This window comes from Palaemon carinicauda, chromosome 8 (assembly GCF_036898095.1).
Source record: "Palaemon carinicauda isolate YSFRI2023 chromosome 8, ASM3689809v2, whole genome shotgun sequence".
Lineage (NCBI taxonomy): Eukaryota > Metazoa > Arthropoda > Malacostraca > Decapoda > Palaemonidae > Palaemon > Palaemon carinicauda.
This window is the reverse complement of record NC_090732.1, coordinates 164,180,981-164,186,980: the sequence shown is the minus strand read 5'-3', so window position 1 is coordinate 164,186,980 and position 6,000 is coordinate 164,180,981. Positions and strand designations below refer to the sequence as shown.

The following is a 6,000-nucleotide window of genomic DNA, read 5'->3' as shown; positions in this document are numbered from 1 at the left end:
ATTTTGAAGCTCATTGATTGCACACACAAACACACACATACATCGTGGTGAGACAGTGGCAACATGGTTCATACATGGTGTGCTTCAATACACTACAAAATTTTATAAGCATGGCTAACTATGACCATAACACCATTGGTTTAAAGTCTCCTGCTTGTACTGAAAGGGAAAAGCACCTTTAGAACTTAATGATAATATTTCTTAGGGTTGAAATAGTTTCAACATATTACATTAGTATCAATAGCTCTAAAAAAAATGCAAAGGGGGATAATACAGGAATGGTGATACAGTAGATTAAGTGGTACTTTTTTGTTGGTTTAACTTGAAATGAAATAAATTTTGCAATTTTAAGTCAAATGACTTTACAGAACTTTGGACTTGATGGTCTTTAGGTAGGTCTTAATGTGTCAGGTATTTTGGGGGTAAAAAACTTGATTGCATAGAAGTATATCTTAAGGTACAAATTGCTGTATAGTGGTCATGTTCATAGAAAATTTCTGTAGGCTAATTCTGAAATCCTGGTTAAGGTGAGTTGTGAAATATCAAAGTTTTTTATATAATTATCGAATGTGTAGTAGTTTTTAGGCGCGTAAAAAAAAGGATTGTTGTAAAGTTTGTGAATGTCTTCTACCCCGTATGTTTTCATAAAATAGTTTATTATTTTTCCTGTTTTTGTAAGTTTGGACCTTTATGATAACTTAAATATGATCATTATTTTTTTTTTAATTGTTAAATAACCTATTAACTTCATACTAGCTGCCATAATATTTCTATGCAAATCCTCTAACAATTATATCCGTAAATAACTCGCTGATATTGACATATCTTTCTCCCTTTCAGGTAACAGATTTGGCTTTACAAGGTGGTGTGGTTGGCAGGCATTTTGAAAATCTTTTTCGCATTTTTGTCGGAAGATAATAATACAATATCATGGGAAAATTTCTGTGACTAACTGTTATTTACCTACCGCAAATAAATGTTGAAAAGAGGATTGATTTTTTTTGGGCCAAAAAAAATATTTACTTTTTTTTCTCATTTTAGGAAAAGTTACCTTGTTGTTCCTCCACCCCCCCCCACCTCCACCCCCCCCCCTACCCCGTCCCCACTCTGGCTCTGACCAAAGGGTGCTCAATTATCGTAGAATATGTGCTTATAATAGTTTAAGTTCATTCCCATATTTAGATTTTAGGTGAATATTTTTGTAGTCATTTATTTATACTTTCTTTTTTTAATTTATTTTTAACAAATATTTACTTTGGACTTAGCTTTTATATATTCTTTTTGAATATTAAAACATTCTTTGAATTTTTATTTATTTTAGAAGGTAATGAATTGGCTTCATAATTGATTTTTTAATGAATTTTTTTTTGCCCGGGTCGAGGTCGACCCATCGAGACCTATCCAAGGTGGTGAAATAATACATATCAGGGTTATTAAATTGTTATTTCTAATAATTATAAGGTTGTTTAATTGATTTGTATGATTAATTCTAATATGAAATACTTCTTGTTAAACTATAAGGAAACCTTAATTATAGGAAATACGTTATTCAAGTTTTAGTGATAGATTTCGTATCCATTTAAACACTTTTTAAAAAGGGTTTTTATGGCACAACAATTTATTTTCGTTCTGATTTCAGAGAGAAACCTGATTATTGTAAAGACACAGCATCTCTTCGAATAAAAGGTATGTCAAAAATTACTACAGCATATCATGTTACTATTAATTCACTACTTGCCATGACTAGCATAAAGATAGAAAGTCAAGTCTATTGCATAATTACTTGTTGGGGTCGGGTAGATTTAACCCCAGAAAAAAAATTTTAATCTTTCGGGAATCTGCCACCATTAACGCCACTAATCATTTGATAAGAGTTTTCATTATTGGTATTGCAAATTCTAAATTTTTAACTTATCAAAATGATACTATAAAGTACCCTTGACAGAAAATGCTAAGAAAGCTTCTGCCTGGGTCATGTCTGTAGTTAATTTCAATACTATTCTTCCCCTTTGAAATGACAAATGCTGTTGAAACCTTAACATCTTTAATGTTCTGTTTCAGATGAGAAATGTTACCTTTGATGACATTGGTCCACGATAGTACTTAGAAAGAACACTAAAAGATTGTGAGACCTGTTTCTTGGCCTTAGAATAAACCCGGTAGAAAACTACTTCAGAAGTTGCTGTACCTCTGATTAATATCGTCAGCCCTAAGACTGACGCCAGTGGACAGATCATCAACGTGCCTTTGAAGCTATCAAAGTTTTGTCTTGAAGTCTTCGTTTTGAAGGAATCTGAATCGGACATGCTGTTTATCAAAGGAGAAGCTAGTGATGTGGCTGAAGGAGCAGTTTTGATGCGGACCAGTGACGATAATGTACTACACCAGATTTCTTATTTAAATAGTGAAGCCGCCTCAGTTCCTAGAGTACAGTGGAAAAGGAAGCTTGGGCTCTCCTTCATGCTCTTGAAAAATATTGATTCGTATATAAATCATCTAATTATTTCATATATATAAAATTAATAGATAATCCATCTCTTGTATAATTTTTTTCTGACCGTAATCCATTGTCTTTTGTAAGTAAAATTAAAAAAACTTCAAAATTAACTCTATGGGCCTTGGTCCTGCAGCAGTATAACATTGGGGTATTGCATATCAAAGGCAAGATTAAACCTCATTGCCGACATCCTTCCCAAATGTTGACTTTTGCTTCTGTATACAAAAATTCTAATCTATTAGTTTGTTATTTGGATGTACATGTTGTCTCCCCTTAAGGGGAGGGACATGTTAAGAAGTATCTTGATTTTTGTCTCTTTTTGTTTTCAATATGTACTTTGATGAGATTTATGTAATTGTATGGAACTGTTATTGTTTGCATTTTGTTATTCTTGCTGCTATACTTTAATAGTTTTAAGTTGTTTTTTTTTGTTTTAAGAGTAGATTCACCGAGTCTGTGTAACTGTAAAGGTTAAATTCAGTTATCTCCAAGTATTTCGTAATTTGCTCCCGCAGGAATTGGTTTTTATGTCATTACTTTATTTGATTAGGAGTTGTGCATTAAGTTTTCTTATGTGCTGATTTGATTATTTAAAGATAAACCTAGATATATATAAATTATTTCTACATATAAGTCTTAGTCAAATATAAGTTAGGTTAAGTTTTCCTTTAGTTTTTGTCTCCTTTATTATATATCACATCTTATCATCTCACACTCTCTTTAAACAAATTCAGCATTGTTACCTATGGCATAACAACATATATATATAGATTATTTGTGTGTGTCGAGGAATGCTGTGCTGCCATCTCTTGTATATGTTTTTACTCCATGGACTAAAGAAGTTATTACTTTGTTTATTTGGTTGAACTTGTTTTTTTTTTTTTTTTTTTTTTTTTTTTTTTTTTTTTTTTTTTTTATTCTCAACATGGAGAGTCCCCGGCATTTCTCTTATCACTACTTGACACCTAGCCATCCGTAACAGTAAGTACTGAAAAGACTCCTATATTCAAATTGTTCTATGTATTAGTGTATTATATAATGTCGTGTGTTAAAGTGATTTAGTGTTTATAAGGGTATACTGTATAACTAATGAGGATTGTTTGTGTATTGGAAATGTCATATGTTAACCTGTGAGTGTTTGATAGTTTATAATGTATAAACAATAAGGTTAGAATCAAGTTTTACTTCATTGTGCATTTTCTGCAGTCAAGAACTTTTATATTATATCAAGTTATATTGTTGTAAATATGTTTATATTTTGCAGAACTCCTTAGACCTTGGTCAGTCTTCTTCATTATTGGTCCTAGACCTTAGACTCTTGGTCATTGGATCTTATTTCATCATTAGATACACGTGATTCTTCGTCAGACTGTAATCGCGTACAGTACTTTTCCTTATCAGGATTATACTCGCAAGATCTTCAATAGACCTTTATATTATTATAGAAGTTCCTGGTGTTATACACGAAGTTTGTTAATTTTGTATGTTTCAGTTTGTAAATATATTTTAAGTTAATAGAATTTTTCATGTTATATCTTTATATTAAAAATTAAACAAGGAAACTTAAAAATTAGCAATCAAATATATTTTTTAAAAGAACCAGAGTTCATGGAATATAAAATGTAAAAACCATCACTCGACAATGTGTGTGTATATATTTCTCAAGGCCAATATTGGCCTTGATATTTCTATGCAAACTCTTAATTCTTTCTTTACTCGTAAAAGCGCAAAACTCTTGAGGTTTTCAGCAAGGTAGAGGGAGAAAGATCAGTGGCCTTTAGTGAACTCTCAAATGGTAGAAATGTCCCTTGGTCCAGTGCAACCCTTTCAAGTGGGAGAAGGGTGCGAAGTATCTCACGATAAGTAAATAAAGATCTTAAGTAAGTTTAAAAATCCAGAGTAAAGCTTAACATCATGGAAACTTAGTGTCCAAAATTGAACTAAGATGGCAAATTAGAGCAGCCTTTGTCAGTTCTTGTAATATATGGCCTGGATATATGTATTCACTGAAAGAAGACTTGACAGGATTCGAAAAAAAAGACTTAGATGGAGGAACGTGGTTTCTACATTCTGGGAGAGAGCATGGCAGTCCATATCAGCAAGAAGGTTTTTCTTTATTTTTTCTCACGAACTGATAATAAGGAACACATTGCTTGAACACAGATATGCGGAAAATATAGCAACCAACTTGACCATTTATCAATAATGTAAAAAGTCACTACTAGACATTTGAGACACTAAGTTGAAGACCAGGAAAAGTAATGAAAACCTAACTTATAATTCGCAGATATGACATTGAAAAACTAAGATAACACAAGTAGTAAAAAGGATTAAAGTGCCAAAATAGATTTTCAGGCTTAGAAATGTTACCTGATGATAAAGTACGAATATATTTGAATATTTATTGCAAAAAAGTTGAAATCTTTCTGGAATCTGCCAACATCACAATCAGACAGCGAAAACTATCAATCCTAGATTCTAAGATACTATCTACTTTCAGTTTATGGTGATAGTTTTAATAATCTTAAGTAAATCTTAATAATTTTACATCGTACAATTATACAAGTTATGGAAGGTAATATCCCTAAAGGCATTAACTCATAAATTTGCTAAGACGACTTTATAACAAAAAAAAATTGTGATTAAATATAATATAGTTAGCCTTAAATAAGGTTTTCTCTAATTAGAAAGTCATACCGTTTTCTTTTACTTGAGCCCGCTTTTCTAGGGGTAACTTGTTTATACATTTCACTCGTATCCTGTATATCATTTAAATATTAAATTATATTCTTATAAAATTCAGCTTTAAAAGGCCAACCTAATAGTAGAAAAAAGCCGAAAATATGGTATTCAAGGCTAACCAATTATAGTTACCAAATTTAGGTAACTAGCATCCAGGTGATCTGATGATATGATTCATCACCTCAAGTTGAAACTAATTCAGTGTTGCTTTAAGTGTGGTAGAGTAGAGATGTCTGCGCGCGTTTTCTATTTATTTCTGTTCATCGGTGATACATAATTTCAAGCGGCAGTGGTACATCAATGTGAAATGTAAGTACAACATTTGATTTCCATGTGTAGTATATTGATTAATATTGTTCTATGGATGTTTCCTTTGTGTAGATGTTTTAAATTCCACGCTTTCGAGTGGGGAAAATGTAGCCACTAGCTGTTGCGGGCGGCTTTTGTCTACGTGAATGTTCACAAGTTTTCATTTATAGATAAATAAATAAACAAATAATGAATGTACATACTATTGCCCCGAATTGAACGATAACATCGGAAAGTGGTTTTCTCGAACGTACATCTTCAGATTTTGAAATAAATTTTGTGAAAGCATTAGCAATTTGATGATATTTCTTCAACGTTTCTGATACTCGTTAATGGACTCTCTCTCTCTCTCTCTCTCTCTCTCTCTCTCTCTCTCTCTATATATATATATATATATAGGCCTATATATATATATATATATAGGCCTATATATATATATATATATATACTAC

At 31.6% G+C, this 6,000-nt stretch overlaps 1 long non-coding RNA gene across 1 annotated transcript in view; it reads left to right on the top strand.

The window, feature by feature from the left end:
• LOC137645057 (uncharacterized) overlaps nt 1-2,798 on the top strand; it is a 7,449-nt gene extending 4,651 nt beyond the window's left edge. Inside the window, exons 2-3 of the long non-coding RNA XR_011045270.1 lie at nt 1,640-1,686; nt 2,062-2,798. This is a non-coding gene — a long non-coding RNA (uncharacterized lncRNA). The remainder of the gene's footprint in view (nt 1-1,639; nt 1,687-2,061) is intronic.
• Nucleotides 2,799-6,000: the final 3,202 nt, after the last annotated feature.